Genomic DNA, 20513 nt, shown 5'->3' with positions numbered 1-20513 from the left:
GCAACGTTTTTTTCAAGAGACATCCCTGAAGACTGTGTGTCAAGTGAGCTGCTCTTCTAAGCTTTTGGCTGTTTTGTGACAGGCCTGTCATTCGAGAAACCATCAGATGACGTACCGCTTGTTCTCTCCGATGGCATGTCTGAAGTCTCAGATCAACACAGGCCCCTATGTGCTGAATGAGATGTCTCGCAGCTTTATGACATGTGTTAAAAAGTTAGTGTCTTGTTCGGTTGTGAAGAGGCAAATCTATTGCCGCAAAGGGACGCTCTGCTTGACAGTAATGGGAAAAGCTGTTGTTGCAACAGAATGATGAATCTGGTTAGACAAAAACGCCCTTGGGGTGTAGAAAAAGTGGATTTTTAATTTTGGACCACTTTTTTGTGCAGGCATTGTTTTTTGGTTTGGAAAGACAAAGTTGTTGAGGGTATTATAATTAGAAATGTAGAACCCAAGGGATGTTTATTCTCACCATGAAAGGCTCATTTTTTTATGTCTGCTGACATTTTGTATTCATTATCTGTTGCTAAATAACTTCGATTTGCTTACCATGCAGCTTGCAAGAAATATTGATTTACCTTTCAGAGACAACTTCTAAATGTATCATAGGTCAGTTCTCGCCACTGGAGCACATCTATGCATTATAGAAATTTATGGATTGAGCCCGTACACAGTCTGTCATTGTCATCCCTTCAAATCATCACTTATTAGAGAAGGTTAGATTAGAGGCACAGCTTTCATTTTTAAGCACCCTCAATGACATTTACCTGTGGACTTTGTTCATGCTTAAATGTCACTATTGATACCATTGATTCGTAAGACCACAATGGAAAGGAGAGTTAATGCTTTTTATTTAGTTTTAAACTTCAACAGCAAGAGCCAAAATGAGTTCTGGAAACGCTCTGTAATCTTTCTAAATCCAGCTGAATCAGGGACATTTATATAACTAATGCATTTTTTTCGCTTTTATTAAATACAGACAAAAAATAGAACAATGCCAAAACTAAACTAAAACCAGTTTTCTTTTTCTCTCTAATGTACAAAGTTGTGCTTGCCTCATTAGTAGAACAAATCGAAATTGAAAATACTATTGCAACATCTTTTTTTGGAGGGAGATACACACTAAATAAAACAAGGTCGACAGATTTATATTATTTTTAACATTGTAAATATATTGTTACATTTAGTTAAATATAGTAAATCAGTAAAAACAAAAAATCTTCAGTTAATTACCTGAAATTAACATTAAGTGGATTTCCAAACATTTTCTCTAGGGCTGTCAAAGTTAACGCGATAATAACGTGGTAACACAAATTTGTTTTAATGCCACTAATTTCTTTAATGCAATTGATTTTTTTGGAGGTTGCAGTGGGCTCAGTTTTAAATCTTAAGTGAATATACTGGGATTCTGTGAAACTAGAAAGCCTAAGGAATCCATTGGTACCAACCATGCCATACTAGCTTGTCACTGCTACTAACAACCCATTATACAATGAGCTGCATTAAATTAAGATACTCATAGACATGCTTGTAACATTTATAGGCCTTTTTTTTAAATGTCATGGCAGAAAAATCTGGTTGCAATTAATACATGACTGGTTTCAATTTAAGTAACCTATGATGAGTCCAAATGGCTGTCTATAATTTAAACTCTGCATGTGGTATGTACAGCACCTCGTATGCCTACGGTTTGCTATATGGAAACATGAGCCAGGAAAACAGAAAATGAACACTGCCAAGCATTTTCTCCTGAAACAGACTAAATATAACAAGCTGGCTTGGAAACAGTTTCCTCATTTTGAGTTGAATTGCTGGATAATGATTGGCAATGACATAAAATGTGTCAAATGAGGTAAGCCTTTCTAATGGAACAAGCATGAAGGCCGTCCAAGCCAAGAGTGTGTGTCTTTGACTCATTTCCAGCTCAATACAATGAAACAGTGGACTTGAGAAATGTGGTTTAGGATATGATCTTTATCTCAGCATTTGTGCGCCTTGATGAAATGGCTTTACAGAAGGATTTTTTATATTTTAGACTTACCAGGCATTAATTAAATAGACATTAATGATAATTAGACATTAGACATAATGTCATTACCATAATGAAGCATTTTAAATAAGTATTTTAGAACAAATACAATTATAATATAAATACAGAGTCTAAATAATCAGCTTTAAAAGGCTGTATAGCACTGCAACATACCACAAACAACTGGTGGGACTAAAATGAAAACTTAAAAGCCAGTTTTCAATAATCACAACAGGGAGCACAACAACAGCACCGTATGAACTAACTGTTGTTTTTTGCTTCCTGTTAAACATTTATAGAAATATTCTCTTGCATGTTCCCTCATTCCCAAAACACAAAACACACGGTGACTTCAACTACTGCTGCTGACATACTGTAGAGAACAATTTCTGGCGCAGAACAACAAATGGGGCACACCTTATTCTCAAACAGATTCACAACAACACATGAAAGTCACATCACATGGCTGATTTTCTATTTTGTTTGAAAAATGGAGACCAGGTTTCGTCTGTCATCATTTTGCCACAGAAAATATGTTATTTCATCTGATGCAACACAGCAGAAGACACATGGTGTCTCTGCTGAAAATGTGAAACAGGGAACTCTAGTTGCAACAGTTGAGTAGTTGTGCCGTTTATTGTCATTCTGGCACTCGATGTATTGGTGGCCCTCAATAACAGATGCATACTGTACCTGCCTCCTTTTATCTGAGACTGAAAGTAAATAAATGAGCAAGCGAATGGCCTACATAATAAGTCACTGAAATCATCGTAATATTGCAGGCTGATCTGATCCACCATTCGTAGCTATACCTAATAAAAGTAATGCACTGTAAATTGTGTATATCCCACAAAATCAATTTGTATGTAATCCATGTAATTGTCAACCTGGAGATATAATTAGGGGCTAATGCCATACCAGACTTTTACCCAGGAGACCGACATTTGTGTCCCAGGTGAAACCAGAAGTCAACGTTGATTTATTTATTACGTAACTTACGTACTTAAGTTACGGCACTTCTGGTGTAATTTTAAGCCAAACCACAAACCCTAACTAAGTAGTTTTGTTGCCTAATCTTAACTAAATTGTTCTTTTTCCAAACCTAACAGTATTTTTGTTGCCTAATCCTAATCAAGTCGAATTTTTTCCTAAACATAACTAAGTAGTTTTGTTGCCGAAACCTTACCAAGTCGATCTTTTCCGAAGCTTAAGTAGTTTTGTTGCCTAAACCTAACTCAGTATATATTTTTCTAAACCTAACAAATTACTTTTGTTGCCTAATCCTAATTAAGTTGATATTTTTCTAAATCTAACTAAGTCGTTTTCTTGCCTAAACCCAAGGAAATTGTTTCCTGTGAAGATGGAAGTTTATTTTTAAAAGACTGTATTCATGTAACGAGCGGATATTGACACATAATGCTGGACATTCGTAGGAAAACGAACGAAAAAGGAGGAATAACCTTTACATAAGATATCATAGGAACTGTTGCATGAGAATACGTTGAATATTGATAATAAAGCCTGCTGCTCTATTTTGTCCCTTTCCAAAATAAACAAAGATCTTTAATCAGCGCTATACTGTACTGCACATATTCATATATTTAGAGAAACGTTTGTATATTGCCTATAATATACACCACGCTATAGTTTTTCTTTGTCTCATCCTAAAGTATTGTGCACTTTCACAAATACTTAGATACTAGATAAAACTAGATGTTCAAATATTAGTTTTTTATTCCCTATCCATATATTATAGTGGCTTTTGGAATTTATAGTAAAAAAATAAACAGATAGGAATAGAGACATAAAAACAATAACAACACAACATGATTTTAGTTGTAAGCATGTCAAGCCAGTGAAGGCAAGTTTTTCTCAAGTGCTCTAAATGCTGTACAAAGCCATTAAAACGTCACTTAGAGCATAAACAACAGAACCAGTGGAATTTATGAGACACGCTGCAACACCAAACAAATCAACAAGACTTACGAGCTTGAGATTGGAAGTAAATTCCGGGCAATCTGACAAATTGATAACCACTCATGATTTTTGATTTACTCATATAAACACAAGCAGTTTGAATATGAAGATGTCAGTATCACTCTGCGGGGTTTACAAGCATTACTGGGGAGAGCAGAATGAATGAGCCTTTGCTGTGTTTATTCCTAAAATCGGTGTAACATTGAAACAATAATAACCTTGGTGAATACTTTGATGTAGCCTACATATCACTATGCAGAAGAAGAAGAATGATTACAGCATCAGTGTCATACATTTCAAAGTTACAGTCACAGTACAGTAGTTTACAGTTTGTAAAGGTTACCGTAACGACGTGGCGGCTCTCAGGCTGCACATGGACGACAGACTGTCAGTGAACAACGAGCATCAACCTCAGGAAGGATGTGATTTACCTGCTCGTACCTGTGCTGAGTGATTTTAGGCATCCTGAGTTTTGTGTGTGTGCGCGTGTCTGTGTGTGTGCGTGTGCGTGTGCTTGTGCGTGCGTGTGTGTGTGCTTGAATGTTCAGGGAAAGAATTCATGGTTTGGCCAATGGGTGATACCAGACCATCAGTCACCTGCCATCGTGACAAATCTACCCAGCTCTGCATCATGACAGACACATCATTATCATTTTTCTTGTCAGCACCTTGTTAAAATACCCTCAGAGAGAGAGAGAGAGAGAGAGAGAGGACACATGCTGTTATTCGCACACTACTGCAGTTTTTCAGGCTTACACCGTGATCAACGCCATTTTTCATATTTCAGCTACACATGGCCAAAATTAATGGCAGTTTTTAATTGATTTTTTGATAAACCACTTCCCTAAACAGTAATTGTCCAATCATAGCTCAGCAGCCATCACTAGGCACGACAGGCCCTTCAAGCTGTGGACTTCTCCACACGTTGAAGTGATGTGCGTGGGGCTGTAGTAAGAGCGACACTTCATCTAAAGAGTTTGAAGGGTTTCCAAAACCAAAAACACAAGAGCAGAAGTGTAAGGAACGGTTTATTGGATAACATAAGCTGCAGTTGTTAGTATGTCCAGCTCGCTAGCTTACTACCTACAGTAGTAACTGAACTCCAAGCATTAGCATATCATTAACTAATGCTTATTTCCCTGATGATCCACCTCAAGTTTCTCACCAAATATTTCATTTTAGAATTATATTTGAACACATCATGATAACGTTATAAATTACCTTCGCCCAATACTACTTTTTACTGAATATAGCTTGAACACATCATGATATAACTCAATGTAACCGGCCAGGACTGTGCTGCCCACCGGCTCCTAACAGCGTTAACTAGCTCTCCTCCTGCCGATTTCAACACGGATTTCTTGTTCATAATGTACTGTAGCATTATCAGGGATGACGGGACACCATTAGTCTCGAGCCCTGATACCTTGTACCTTCCGTACCTGCGATACTGTAGAGAAACGAGTACTGCCACGTTTCAGAGTTTTGGCATTGACTTGGTACCAAAGTATTGGTTCTCAGGATATCCCTAAATTCCACTGAGTGTTTTTTCAATAGTGCGTGAAAACTTGTCATGGGTTTAGGCTAACGTTAGCAGTTGTTTTGCCCTTTGTTTGCCTCCGTGCTGCGACAGTCATGGCCGACAGCATTTTTTTCGAGTTTTCCATTTGTCTTACTCTTGTGAATGCGATATTGCAAGAATGCCTGGAGGGAATTTCTTCAAATTTGGCACAACAGTCCATTTGGACTCAAGCATAAAATTGTTAGATTTTGGTGGTCAAAGGTCACTGACCTCACAAAACATGTTTTTAACACAAAGGTCTAACAGGATAAAATGATGAAGTGATGAAGTGATGACATTTTGGACAGGAATGGATGTAAACTGCAACTTGACTGGTTGGCGTAGGCATACAACCGCAAGGCGGTAATTCTAGTTTTATCTAATACGTGTATCGCCGGCTAAAAATAAGAGGCCTACTTTTGTCTACCTCTGTCTGAAATCAAGAACCAGTTGCTGAAACAATTACAAAGAATTTCGAGTGGTAATTCCACTACTGTTATCATTGACAGGCATAGCAAGCTGTAACTACAGGGGGTAAGGTTTATTTTAATGGATTTACTGTAATGAACTCCTTCCTGCTTTAAATGAGAAGTGATTTGTAAATACCATTGTATTCCCTTATTGCACACACTGGGCTGTGCTTGTGTATACATTATTTCTCCTAATTAAGATATAGGCTTGTGTTGTCCTCTGTTGAGTCCTTTGACACCACAGTGTAAGCGATCCTCATTGATTTTATTTGCTCATTTCTTTTTAATTGCATGGATTGTGTCCCAGTGTAACTGGACCTCCCCACAACCCCCCCAGTTCATGAGAATCCAAAGCAATATTTTTTTCTGTCCTCCAAGAAGGACTTTCTGCGAGATTATGAAGATGAACGCCCTGTCAGTTCTTTACTTTAAATGATATAGATGGCTTGGCAGAAATTAAGCTCACACTCTGCTTTTACTGCAAAGTGCAGCCTTAAAGATGTCTGCAAATTTTCTACCTTTCTTTCTCTAAAAAGCTCTAGTGTCACTCAGCATCCGCATGCTTTAACTGAAGAGTAATTCAGTGGCTTTAACATTCCTCAAGTATGACATAAAAATGCTGCATCTTTAAGTGAAACCTGAGACATTTACCATGCACACACACACACACACACACACACACACTGAAGCTGACTGAGTATGAAGCATGATGGTCTCTGTAACAGACATGACAGGAAGAAACAAGCTACTGTAGCTGGTGGGTTCCTGCCTGTCAGAAAGCTGAAGACTGGATGACTCACTGAGCCGAGTGAAAGTGATCTCCATATCCTCAGCATAATCAAGAGAACCAGTTTGTTTTCTTTCTAATTGCTACTGGCTCTGCAGAATCTGCAAGATGCTGCTTTTCTGTACATGTGGCAGGAATGCTTACGCAGCTATACAAGCAAACATATACTTTTAATACTGTGAGTTACCACAGCTGATGGCCAGCTATGTTTTATTTAATAGTTTTATTGCCTCCGCAGCAGAAGCAGTACTGTCTTGCAGCTGCAGCATTAATAAAAAAACACATGAGCGTCCATATGTGAGGAACAACAGACATGTTGTTTAAGACTTCAGATGAGCTAGAGTAATCCATAGTCGAAAGCCCCCCCAAAAAAGACCGATCAAGAAATATTTGTTCGTTGAGCTACAATGCAGCTGTAAGTGCATGAGTGAGTGCCTGTGGAGACTGTCCAAAGACAGACAAATATGTTGGCAAGTCAGTGAGTCTTTTGCAATTGATTCACTTCTTGCAGCTGCAAACGTGTCACAGGGAACTGACGTTAGACGTGTTTTAGCAGAGTGGATTTGGCAGTGTTTGTGTTTAGGCGAGGAGCGTTCTGAGTAAGAGTGAAAGGGTTATTTCACAGTTGCTACACAAATAATGAGCTTTTTCAACATTAACATGAGCTTAACTTTGGATGTATTAAAACCTGATGGGACAAGGATTGAAGCTCATTTGGAGTTTCCTCACTTCATTTCCTATGTGTCTGTCTGTCTGACTTGATAAATGATATGAAACATCTGCACCCCATTGTGTCCTGCGGTACTTCAAATAAAACAAATGCATGGCTGCACTGTGGAGCATGTTGGCACAGACATTATGTGTTTGTAATCTCTTATTGCATGTTGCATGTGTTCTCATTCACTGAGACTGAGCCTCTCAAAGAAAGGTCAGAGTGCTCAGCGGTCTGGTGGGACAAAACTTAATCCGTGGCTTTACCGCGGTTAGTCTCTGGAGGGCTGCTTCAAAATAATCTGCAGGTCTTCCATTGTTTGTTTAATAATTATAAACTTTAAACACGACTTTACTGGAATTTTATCCTGTTTTCTATAATCTCGTCAAACAGGTTAGGAAATCATAAAATGCTCTAGGAGCAGATAAAGGTGTCCCACCATCTCCCAAACAATTTATAATCGGATGCTATTTTTCTCAGTGCATTTCAAAGCTCCCATATGATCATTCACAAAATGTGTTTTCTGATCTCCTGCCAGTAAAGTAAAGATAAATAATAAATTAAACTTATATAGCGCTTTTAGAGAACTCAAAGACGCAAAGAGATATCGATAAAGGCCCTGTTTTTATTCATAACTTCTGCCTATGACAACTCCTTGTGGTAGTATCAAAAAAATAAATGCGTCTTACAGCAAAGCACACCATGCCATGCCAGGCTGCATGTGTCTCCTTGAGGTATCATAGCTTGTAATCGACACAAAGTCACATTAGACCAAAGGGGGAGTACACAAGATTTAAAAATATTATCCAGCCACAAAAAACAAGCCCAGTGTTGCCAACTCTTTTCCAATATAAGTAGCTAGCTCCAAAAGTTCCTAAATGTAGCGAGAAAGTTGCGAAGTCGGCAACACTTACAGTACGTCCCTTCATGCCTCCCTCCAAAGCCACTCCCCCAACATTTGCATTACAACATAAACATATCACAATGAACGTGAACATGGCTATTTTTAGAAACTCACAGCCGTCAAGCTCGCAGCTTGCGGAAGAATCCAGTGACGAGCAATGAGTGCACGGGCAGAGTGCGCACAGGCAGGCAGGTAGCGGCCCGAATGAAATGATTGGACGTGTTTATTACAGTCCTGTGACAGTCACAGATATCTGATTTGTTTTCTTTTTTTTTTGTCAGAGTGTTTGATTTTTTGATTGCTGTCGGGATTAAATGAGAATTTCAAAAAATATCACAAATGTTTCTAAAATCTTTACCAACCCTGCCTCTAACACAGGCTTCTTTATTTCTTGTGTAAATTGTGACCTAAAACCATTTCACTCTCATTTCACCAGAGCAAGCCGTGCTGCTCTTTTCTCCAACATATTGGTTTGCATCAGGTTCAGTCTGTGACATGTTGTGGCTTCTGCAAAGAATTAAAAAGCCAAAGGAAACTGAAATATGAATAAAGATTGATCCCATTAATTCATTCCTAAGACTGATAGGTAACTCAGCTCTGCTAATCAAGTTATAGTGTGCTTCCTCTGACTTCAATACAAGTACAATAAACTAATAAAGGTGATTGAAGGCATTGCTTTTCTCTGCTTATAATCATGCAGTGGATGTAAAATGCGTTGACTTTAAATCATTGGCATTAGTCATTTTATGCTTTCATTTTATGTGACCAGGTCATTGTAAGGCTAACACAGATTAACTGTCATATTCACCAGTCACCAATCAATATTTAGTCGCTGACGCATTAGCTGCATCTATTTGGAGTGTGGAAAGAAGGAAACACAGATTCATGAGTTAGGGTAGAAAATCAAATATAGATCTTTCAACAGTACTAAATGTAGAGTCATGATGCTGCCAAAAACTGGAAATGTGGAACAGTGATTCTGATTGTGAAAAATAAAAACAGTAGAGCTAAACTCAAATAGTGAATGTACCAGAAATATTTAAAAAATACTTTTTTTCAAGTTTGTATTTTACCATAATCATCAGTTTTTTTTCAGTTTTAGTGTTCATACTGTACTTTAAACAGGCATAATCTCCAAGAGGCACTCCATGAAGTCTTTACAGGTGCTGAGTGTCAATTATATGTTGTCATATGAAAGAGACAGCAGCAACAGACAACACATCAAAGAGCCATACTGTCGCTCAGTATTTAGGCGACACACATACCCTCACTGAACAAAGCCAGCGTAGTTTTCCTCTCAGCTTGTTGTCAAACTAGCAAAGCATGTAAACAAGGAGCATGCTCAGTGATATCTCCCTGTCATGGAGCTGCTCCGCCCATGGAAAATACAGTTGCAGAGTTGTTTATGTTATTTACGCTGGTTATATTCATTATATCACCCAGAACGGTGGTATGTTTTGCATACAGAAAACACTTCTAAGGGATTGTGTTGATTTAATAGCATTAAATATCAAAAGTGTTATACTATAAACTTTCTCTGCATCATTTTTGTGGCATCATTAGTGTAAGAAAAATATAAAGTAATGATGAATTTCTCATTTTAAGTCAGGGCCAGCCATAAAAACGCAATAGTGACTGAGTGACTGACTGAGTGATGAAGTTACAGTCGGCTGAGTGTTGGAGTTTCCTCATTGGACGTTGCTCTTTCAAAATGAAAAGGCGGGAACAGTCCATTATGCAATTGAGCCCGTCAAGCACGATGCGTCTGGCTCACGAAACATGGACCAAGCTGTGAAACTAAGCGATCTAGTTCTAAAATGAAAGAGATTCAGCAGTGGCATAGCCTATTTCTCGCTTAAAATGTTTCCAGAAGTAGATTTCGGTGGATTATTTAGACGGAATAACAGAAAGTTTACGAGCAGGCTGCCATGTTGTTTCCTGTTTGAAAAACGGCAGGCAGAAAACCAGGGACCAATCAGATACATTCCACGTCACCGCTTGAATGGCCAGTTGAGTGGAGCAGCGGGTCCCCTAGTGTCCTCGCCAGACCTGATGGACATGTACCGCTCGATTTAACATTATAGACATGACCATTGACTATTTGTATAACAATTTAGCCACAAATTCACAGACCATACACGTTCCAGCCATATACACGGTTTTGACCGAGTCTTGTTTTATCTTCAACGCACAGACTCCAATATCTCCATGACATATAAACTGATCTAAGTCATGCACTGTTTAGACATAATTATAAGACATTTTGTCACCATGTGGATAAACGCCACCATTGGCAAAGGAATAATCAGCCATCGCCAGAAATTTATGCCGTGCGTCATCAACTTATATTGTTGGATTTAGTTTTTGTTTGCAGATATTTTTCTCCAGTTGGAACTGGCAGATGGTGAAAGTTATTCTCTCCATTTTCATAACTCTTAATCATTGGGCAGACTTGTATTTGTGGGCACTGAGTGGCAATTCTCTTTGCATTATGTTCCATCATTTCCAATACAACAGAATTATACTCAGATTAATTCACATCAACATTGGAAGGGCAATGGCTGCAATAACAAACTGTTGTTGATGCTCGCTGGAAACATAAATTTACTAAGTTTTCAAAATGTATTTGATAATAACTATTGTAAAAAAAGGGCCACTTGTTTTTGGAGAGAAGGACAGACTGTATGTGACATTGGAGCTACCAGTTCACATATTTTGGTTAATGATATGCCCTTAAATCCTTAAGTCAAGGTCACACGGGGTGGTTTTGAACACAGTCTAAGCCAGCCTTGACCATTTCTGTACTCTGGGTTTGCCCAAGACTTGACGCTCTGGTCCTCCCTCTGACTCCAGAGCAGTCATGCAGAGCCCAGTAAGATATTTTTTCTCATGTGTCTCATTTCACTTGGGCCCGCCTGGCATATGTGGTGTGAAATAGTCCAAGATTTTCCACCACAGAAATCTGAGAGTTATCCCAGCGACGGGCAATGAACCAGAAGAGAAATCATTATTAACTCCCACTCAAAAATAAATCTCAGTAGAATTTTCTTCTACTCCTCCACCCTTCAAAAAAATGTATTAATAAAATTACATCTCAAGGAACTCCGCAATGTGCCAGTACACATCAGTAGACAGACTCACTTTTTGTCGATGTTATTCTTGTCAATATTGGAAACCATGTAATTTCCGAGCAGTGGGCAGGAAACCAGAGAGCACATATATTATAACTGATTTTATAGGTACCTGCTCAGGATGGATCTAGTCGTGTGTGACAGAAATTGATCTTAGAGTGTGAATGTGTATTGACCACTCCCGCACCACTCACCGCATCAAAATTGAATTGACTGAGCAGTGACCAAAAGTAAAAGAAGTCAATTTGATCTATCAGATGGCAGAAATACCTGTCGAAGTTAATAAAACAGTCATAAAACTAAAAAATCAAAGGGTTAAAAATGCCCTTGATAATTAGGAACCCTTTATTCGTTTCTCAGCATCTCCACATAAAAGTTGTTGATTTGTCACAGATTCACACATGAATGAGACCCCAAGAGACTCTGCAGGTAGTTTGTTGAAGTCTTTCCAAATCCCTCTGGGTGAGGAAAAAAAAAAGAGGAGAGTTTTCCATTAGAAAATAACCGAGCATGCTGCCTGGAGCAAAAAGAAAAAGCACCACGGAGCCAGCAGTAAACAACCATGCCAATACAACCCACTGAGTCAGTCAATGGATAGATGGATAGATGGATAGATGGTGGGGCAATTTGATTGTTTATGTAAGGGATAATGCCCGACGAGGTGTCCATTATCAGGAATAAATGGACAACTTGGAGGCCAGAACCAGGAGGAGGGTTGCCTCAGCGAAGTCCATTAATTCCTGATTATGGACACCTCAAAGGGCATTATCCCACTTAAGCCATGGTCACTTACCAAAGGAAAAAGATATTGAGGCCATTAACTTATATTTTCATGCATTTTTGCAACCAAATCAAAAAATGTTCACAATCTATTCGCTCCGTTTCCCTGGTAATCCCGAGGGTTTGCTAATACCTGGAAAAATCATTACCATCCCATAAGGTTCTTACGCAATGGAAATGTTGTCACTGCTCCAGTAAATAGGACAAACCTTAGATTCGACTTAGCAACGGGAGATCTTTCCAGTCCGCTCAGCTACGAGCCAGAAAGCAAACGTCATGCTAGCAAGATTCAACGTCAATAATATTGCGTACAATTGAAAAACAGTAAATATAATTTGACAGTATGTTTAACAACAAGACTAGCTAGCTATCCAGCCATGTAGTTTCACCAAAAAATGAGAAGTCATGTGTAACGTTACTGTCGGTCACAGCCTGAAGTAGAGGGTTGAATAGTGAGACGATCGCTTATGTGATACAAATTAAGTTCAGAGGGGTAATATAACCAAAGAGTGTAACTTACTTATTGCAGCTTGTGTGTTCCAGACGCAAATAATTACAAAGATGACAGTTTTAAAACTATTTAAATACTTGTTTATGAACATATCGGTTGTGGCGGTTGCTTGCGATCCCCTGCGGTTGGCTTGTCAATATCACGGTATTGCAATTCTGCGAATATGTGACAGTTTTAGTCAAACTACTTAGCAGGTGTTTATTATCAGGAATTAATGGAATGGAAAAGTGGTCCTTGTTAAGAGAGAAATGTAAATAACATCAACATGTAAATCCGCCTCATGATTTGGAAAATCTGCAACCAAGAATGGAAAAAGTTGAAATATGAATACTTTTAAAACTAGCAATCCCTCGTTCTGTCTCAGTGTGCACCATTGGGAGCGTTGTATTCAAAGGCTTTTTTTTTTAGTTGCAGTACCAAACACATTTTTTTATGCAAATCACATATTTCTAAAAATCTATTGAAATGTTTGTTGATAATCCAAATCTGGCAGTCAGTGGACAGACAGAAACGGAACAATTCCCCTGAGTGCAATCTGAATAAAATAAAAGTCAGAAGTGGAATTTAAAACGAGGGTTTTAAATCAACAAGCACCACTTTAACTGTAATTCTTTGGACTTAAAACTTCACCTTCAACCCCACTATTAGCCCACATGAATGTGATACTGAACCAAATCAACAGAGGCACAAACATGATCATCTATTTTCTTGCCTATTTTATAACAACTTAATGTGTCTTCTGTGCACTCCTTTTACAAAATAAGCAACTGTTGTCATAGAGATTTGGGAATCTTAAAATGGATCCACAAACAGAATCATGAGGCTTTGTGCTTTCAACAATGTGAAGTTTGTCATGATTGACAAGCTCCAGCCTTCTGAAACTGACAAAGTATCAAATACAAGACAAATATAAGAAGTAGAAAGAGTGGTAGTATAGATGGTATGAGCTACAGGCTGAACATCAGCCTGTGCACTATAATATGTGGCTTTCATTGCCCTCCAAATGATTTATGGTTGGAACAGATTAATCTGTAAGATACTGTTCATCAATAGCCCATCGTTTTTAAAAAGTGTCCCCGTATGTGACACAATTTCAGAAGTTATTTAAGCATGTAGCAGTAACAATTCCTCGTAGCAATTCATATGGCTGACTCATGCTCACAATACATCAAATATTCATTAAGCTATATGAAAAATAGGTTGTCAGAACTCAGCTGAGGATATCATTTAGGTCTTTGAGTCTTTTATAGAATGAGTAACAGAATAGCTGCCAATTTCCCCTCCACTCTCTGTATTCCACTGGGCTTTTTCTGTGGTAGCATTAGAGCAGTACTCTGCTAAACATAGGCAGCTGAAGACTTCACAGGACTCGGGTTGGCCCCCCGCAGTGACCTCCAGCCAGCTCCTGATGGAAATCTAACCAAGCATCACGCCCAATTTGAGCCTCCAGAGTAAACAAACAGGAGTGCTCTTCAAAGGTACAGCCGCTAACAGACAGAAGAGTGGGGTCTGTCTGTAGCTCTATTCACTGACGACGCTGTAAAAGCACAGGTCTAGATTACAACATACACAACCTAAAAAAAGAAGATAATATAATATATCTTTTGTCCATGATGCTCAAATGCTGTAAACTGTTATCAGATTTTGGGGTTGGATTATTGGGAGGTCTTGGGGCTGAGTTTGGCAAGGCGTGATTTGTGAGTTGACAGGTACTCAGAGAGTCGTTTCAGTGGACGTAGATGACAGAGCCAGCTTGCCCCAATAGCACCATATTGCAGCCCATGAACGACTACAGTGCTCTCCCTCAATACTGGACCAATTTCAGAATTTTTTGTCACTAATAGTCAGTTGGAAACATGAGAAAATAGGGTCCGGATTGAAAAATACCAAAGTTGCCCTTTAATTTTAGCACCCTAATGCGGCCAATAACTGATATTTTTAACCCCAATGCTAAGGTGCATCATTCCTCCAATTTAGGTCAAAATCTGTCTGAGATACTATATAGTATAGTTGCCTGAGTCAGTCTCTGAATTATTTGGCTTCACTAAATCTTACTATGGCAATCCAACTAGGGGCTTGCTCAGCCCACATGCTGGTTATAATTTGGCTCTGTTAACCTTGAATTTTCCACTTAAGCCTATCAGAGTGTGCAGATGGAAAAGGTGCAGAGAAAACAAATAGCCAACCACACGCAACATCAGATCAGGAACAGAGTGTGAGATAGCGATATTCACCTAGTTAAGACATACATGTATTTACTATACACCAGCACAGAAGTGAAATATGAAAAGAAATGAATATGCTACAAAATGCCACAATTATAATGTACCACAAGTAATAGGCCATACATTTTAACATCTTATTGAGTCTACAGTGAGTACAGAAAATAAATGGATTAGTGACTTCTGCTTGTTTGTCACATGATGTGTAAATATTTTCAGTTCTGTTTGTATGTCATCATCAGCCTTCTGGGTTTGAACTACTGAAAAAATAGCATATTAATGTATGTTAATCATGTAACACTTGGAAGTCCCAGATTTCCCACCATCACACATAGTTCTGTCTGAAACACATGAATCGTTTGATCAGATCAAATCACCACCAGAATCCCATCAACTGATTGTAGGCTAAGGGTCTTTCCACCAGATTTTAGTCCAATCTGTTGTCAACTTTCTTCTGATATTCTGTAAACAGACAATAAACTAAAAACGTTGTCCAATTTTGTTGGCAAAGGTGTTTGTGTTAACCTCATGTAGACTTAAATACAACAGATACGTGTTTAAATACACTGCATATGCACATCTTTTTGATGAGGTTGGGTTGCAGTGAATGGTTGCACATTATGCTTGGCAGAGACAAGGCCCCTGGATATTATTACAACTTAATTCATTGTTAATTGGCAATACCAGGTTTGAGTATCAATCTTAATACTTTTAATTCACCCCTCTTTAAGCGGGCAAGTGCTCTCTCCTCTGTACTCACCTGTCCTCTAAATCACTCCGCTCAGTCAAGCGGGTGAGCTTAATATCCTGCCCTGTCAATAGCCACTGAGAGGAGGCAGACTTTATGTTCCTTCGGTCTCATGACAGCCACTCTGAAATGCTGGCCTGAGGGCAGGAGCTCAAACTCATTCAGCGAGGGCTGGTCAGGACAGTCTTGAAAGGTATTGGCTTTCCTCAGTGCTGGCCTGTTACACTGTAATTGTGAGAGCTATACCTGACTTACCCCAATGATCCTATTTGTCAATTTTACAAGCCTTTCTTACCGAACAAGTTAAAGTTTCCACACCAGGCTACAACACGCAATGTTAAAACAGACTTAAGGAAGCAAAGGTTCTGTACAACAGTCAGCTTTGACACTTCAGATAAGGCTTCATGTTCCATGTCGCTCGGTAGTGGTTCAGCAGTGGCGCAACAGCAATCTTTGAACCATAACCAAGTAGTTTCAGTTACCTAAACATAATCATGCCTGAACTACAGGGTGGCACGTCAGAAAACACTCGTGAGTCATGCCGTTATGGAAGGCACTGATAAATGACCTGTTTTATCATTTATGTATGAGGACTTCTTGCCCTGATTTTGTTGAAGTGCTCAGTAGTGCTCCCAGAGTCACACATTTTTCTCACAGCTCACTGGTGATGTTTTGAAACTGAATCGCAAACTGTGCTGAAACAATGAAACAGCAACATATAACTTAGCTGGTAATATTTTCCTGTAGTTTTCTTATTGTCAAGAATTTCCAATAGCAGCAATGAATTGATCTTATTAAAGCTGCAGTCGGTAATATGATAAAAAAAAGTTATTTTCATAAAACTGTCTCTATAACCTGAGAGTAGTGCATGAGACAGGTAATCTGAAAACAAATTCCTCTGTATCCTCCCAGTGCTCCTAATGGCATTTGCAAGATTTCGCAACGCTAAAGGAAAACAACCAATCAGAGCCGAGGAGTCTCTAACGCAGCTGTCAATCACTGCTCGCAGAACTCTCAAACTCCGATCAAACTGCCAAATTAGGGAGCGCTGTTCAAATATGAATCAATATTCTGTGACTGCTATGCCTACTTCTCGCCTCAAATGATTTTAGAAACGTATTTTAATGTATTGTTTAGCAGTAAAATGAGAACGTTTGCTCCGGCCTGAGGGCGGTACTTGGTTTTGACTCTGGGGCCCAATTCACAAACTTTTCTCATCTAAGAGCTAAACAGTACAGCATGTTCCTGAAAAGATTTGAGGTCAGAAATAGGCATTACAGTAACAGAATATTGATGCATATTTGATCAGCGCTGCCTAGTTTGACTGTGATCGGAGTTCACGGGTTTTGCAAGCAGTGATTGACAGCTGCACAGATACTCGGCTCTGATTGGTTGTTTTTGTTTGAGCGCGTTGGAAACTTGCACTTGTCTCATGCACTACTGGCAGGATATTGTGACACTATTATAAAAATAACTTTTTATCATATTTGCTCAAAGTTACCGACTGCAGCTTTAACAAGTGTTGTCTGTGTAGCCTTTGTGCCATAGACTTCCATTGTTATTGTTGCACTAGCTGATATGTTCCTTCTTTATGATGAACCTGGGCAATGCAGATTAGTTTGAGTTGATCCCATAGTGCCCATCTGTTTTCATTCATTTATCCTTTTTTTTCAAAATGAAAGTATAGACCATATTTGTGATTTTAAAGATTTCCATCTTTAGTAGGAACCAGTCGGCGTGTGGCTGAGTGTCAGAGACAGACGGGGACATCAGAGAGTATTAAGAGATGGACTACAGCACTGTTGGTTTTGGTCTTTTCATGGATTTTGATGACAATACCACAGATGTAGAATATGTCCTCAGCCTTTTTCATCATCTCTGTTAATCAAAAAGGCTCACATTGTGACAAGAATTGAATTCAGTTTTAAATTAGGACTGTCAATCAATTAAAATGTTTAATCCCGATTAATCTCATGGTTGTCCATAGTTAATGACGATTAATCGCAAATTAATCACACATGGGGCGGCTGTGTTTCAGAGGGTAGAGCAGGTTGTCCACCAATCGGAAGGTCGGTGGTTCGATCCCTGGGTGCTCCTGGTCACATGTCGATGTGTCCTTGAGCAAGACACCTAAATTGCTCCCGAAGGCTGTGCCATCGGTGTGTGAATAAGTATCTAGATTAGATCCTGATAGGCCTTAGCAGCCTCTGCCATCAGTGTGTGAATGGGTGAATGCTGACATGTAGTGTAAAGCACTTTGAGTGGTCGGAAGACTAGAAAAGCGCTGTATAAATGCAAGTCCATTACCATTTTGTATCTGTTCAAAATGTACCCTAAAGGGATATTTGTCAAGTATTTAATACTCTTATCAACATTTGAGTGGGCAAATATGCTTGCTTTATGCAAATGTGTGTATATATTCATTATTGGAAACTGATTAACGATACAAAACAATGACAAATATTGTCCAGAAACCTTCACAGGTACTGCATTTAGCATAAAAAAATATGCTCAGCAGAAGTGCTCAAATCATAACATGACAAACTGAAGCCCAACAGGCAACAACAGCTGTCAGTGTGCTGACTTGACTATGACTTGCCCGAAACTGCATGTGATTATCATAAAGTGGGCATGTCTGTAAAGGGGAGACTTAGTGGGTACCCAGAGAACCCATTTTCATTCACATATCTTGAGGTCAGAGATCAAGGGACCCCTTTGAAAATGGGCATGACATTTTTTCCTTGCCGAAATATAGCACAAGTTTGGAGTGTTATTTAACCTCTTTCGCAACAAGCTAGTATGACATGGTACCAATGGCTTCCTTAAGTTTTTTAGTTTCATAGGATGCCAGTGTCTTCACTGTAGCTTTAAAACTGGGCCCACTACAATTGTGTTAATGCGTTGAAGAAATTTGTGTCGTTAAAACAATTCAGCATTATTATTGTGTTAACTTTGACAGCCCTATTTTTAATATATATAAAAAAAAAGATCTTAGACTCAGAATTAATGTATTCCAACAAAAAGGTTATGGTTACAGACTATATAGCAAGTTTGAACAAATGATAAATTCAATAGGAAAACAAATAGGATGATAATAATAGGTTAGCATTAAAAAACTGTTTTTATTGTGCAGTAGTGCTTTGGGTTATTCTGATATTGTATTATATTAACTTAATAATTTGCTAAATGTCAACAGAAGCCGTGTTGGAAGGTTTTTTGGCAGTTTATATGAGTCACTTTGCCAATGATTTGAGCCCTCGCTTAAACCAGCGGGGATAGTGGAAGTTCTGCTTTTTGCCAGTATTTAGTCATCAGGCTTTGCTCCCGTAAGCCTACAGAGCTGCACAAGAGGCCAATGATCATTACGCATCAAAATTCTAGTGATCACTTATGATCTAATGATTTGCACTGTCATCCTACTACTGCTAAAGACTCAGTAGATGAGGAACAGTGTTTCTGCTGCCCTTTTGCAGGGAGCAGCTCCCGTAGGGGTAAATAGACTTTTCCTGATTGGTCCACATCCCTGCAAATGTCAGCGCACAGAGATTGAAGTCTTATTGATATCACACCACTTAACCAGTACTAACCTCTCAAACAAGACCTGGTGGACTTTTAATTACTTGAGACGAGATGGAGTCTAATGAAAATCTCAAACACATTATTTTCACCACTGACATCTACCAGTCTGACACGATCAATAAAACCATTCCTCTGTATGAACATATTAATATCACGTTGTTTTAATGAAAATTAAAAGTGGCAGCTTGGTGGGTAATCTGTTTTAGGTATTGATTCATGCCTCCACAGCAGTAAGGTCATGGTCTCTGTTTGTTTTTTTCTTGGCTTGTTTTTGACTGTTATCGCACCTGTTTGTTAAGCACAGATACTTTTTTATGTTTTCAAAAGACGTGATATGATGCTTTGACAAATAAATGAAGAAACAACAAATACAACACTGTATGCACCTGATTTCATCACCCATCAGATGTTTCTAAGTGATGCATTATAGTAAAGCAAAGTATTTGCATGCTTTTGGTGTCTTATGGAATTCATGTTTGACAGAAAGAACTAAGTTAAGCACTGAATCCAGGGTCTCAAATTAGCACCTGCTAAATGCGGGTAAATTGTCGGCAGTGGCAGGTAAAATCCGCAGGCCATCCGTCACTTTGGCAGACAGGGAAAACGCTAGAGATGGGAATAAAGAATCAGTTTCCGTTGAGAACCGGTTCCTAGTTGTCCGATTCCTTGGCATCTCATGCCTCCATGACTATCAATTCCTCTGTATTGATGCTTTCCAACAGTTACACATGCACAATGACGCAAAGGCATACGCACGCTGAATCATGTTGCAGTTTGTTTGGGACCGGAGCCACGGCGGAGAGAAAAAGCACTCAAAAGTGTGGCGCTGCTAAACCTGAGGGGACTCACCCTATTTTACCCTGATAATGCTACACTGCGAACAACAAATTTGTGTTGAAATCAGCAGGAGGAGAGTTTGTAATGTTACCTGTTAGAAGGCGATGGACAATACAGTCCTTCTTGGCTAAATAACGGAGCTAACAGCAAATGGTAACTGAGGTACAGTATGATGCCTTCATGCTCTGTTCAGTAAAAATGAGTATTGGGTAGGTAAATGTTCAAATGTAATTTTGTAAAAGTTTTTGGTGAGAAAACTTGAATAACT

General features: G+C 38.9%; 1 protein-coding gene across 2 annotated transcripts in view; it reads left to right on the top strand.

Moving 5' to 3' along the window:
- Positions 1-20513, top strand: part of gpc6a (glypican 6a) — a 176242-nt gene that overhangs the window by 107474 nt on the left and 48255 nt on the right. The gene's annotated exons all lie outside the window — the stretch shown is intronic.

The sequence above is a fragment of the Sebastes fasciatus genome, chromosome 2 (genome assembly GCF_043250625.1).
Source record: "Sebastes fasciatus isolate fSebFas1 chromosome 2, fSebFas1.pri, whole genome shotgun sequence".
Classification (NCBI taxonomy): Eukaryota; Metazoa; Chordata; class Actinopteri; order Perciformes; family Sebastidae; genus Sebastes; species Sebastes fasciatus.
This window is presented reverse-complemented; position numbering and strand designations above follow the sequence as displayed.